Source organism: Phalangium opilio, unplaced genomic scaffold, assembly GCF_054372755.1.
Source record: "Phalangium opilio isolate 3A_F unplaced genomic scaffold, DU_Popi_V2 ptg000046l_1, whole genome shotgun sequence".
Classification (NCBI taxonomy): domain Eukaryota; kingdom Metazoa; phylum Arthropoda; class Arachnida; order Opiliones; family Phalangiidae; genus Phalangium; species Phalangium opilio.
In genome coordinates this window covers 5143679-5144503 of record NW_028324169.1, presented here as the reverse complement: position 1 = coordinate 5144503, position 825 = coordinate 5143679, and the positions used below count along the sequence as shown (strand labels likewise).

Here is an 825-nt window from a genome sequence, read left to right as displayed (position 1 = left end):
AGTCACTAAATTACTTCTGCAAAAACTCGGGTCCGTCCGGGATTTTAGTCCGAGACCACTCGCACCCAAGGCGAGTATCATACCCCTAGACCAACGGACCATGTGTTAGTCTCAGACATGCTCAACTAATAGGCCTAACTTGTAGTTAGTTGCATTTAAATAGTCAATAAATTACTTCTTGAAAACCTCGGGTCCGACCGGGATTTGAACACGGGACCACTCGCACACAAAGCGAGTATCAAACCCCTAGACCAAAGGATCATGCGTATCAGAAACATGCTCAACTCATAGGCCTAACCTGTATTTAGTTACATTTAAAAGGTCACTAAATTGCTTTTGCAAAACTCGAGTCCGTCCGGGATTTGAACCCGGGACCACTCGCACCCAAAGCGAGTATCATACCACTAAACCAACGGATCACGCGTATCATAAAAATGCTCAATTCATAGGCCTAACCTGTAGTTAGTTGCATTTAAATAGTCACTAAATTACTTCTTCAAAAACTCGGGTCCGTCCGGGATTTGAACCCGGGACCAATCCCACCTTAAGCGAGTATCATATCCCTAGACCAACGGATCATGCGTATCATATACATGCTCATTTCATAGGCCTAACCTGTAGTTAGTTGCATTTAAATAGTCACTAAATTACTACTTCAAAAATTCGCGTCCGTCCGGGATTTGTACCCGGGACCACTCGCACCCAAGGCGAGTATCATACCTCTAGACCAACAGACCATGTGTTAATCTCAGACATGCTCAACTAATAGGCCTAAACTGTAGTTAGTTGCATTTAAATAGTCACTAAATTAAGTCTTCAAAAACT

The 825-nt window shown here is 43.2% G+C and overlaps 1 non-coding gene across 1 annotated transcript; it reads right to left on the bottom strand.

Annotated features, from left to right (window-relative positions):
* Positions 1-346: 346 nt before the first annotated feature.
* TRNAP-UGG (transfer RNA proline (anticodon UGG)) lies at positions 347-419 on the bottom strand. Its single transcript has one exon. It is a non-coding gene; the product is annotated as a tRNA-Pro (tRNA).
* Positions 420-825: the final 406 nt, after the last annotated feature.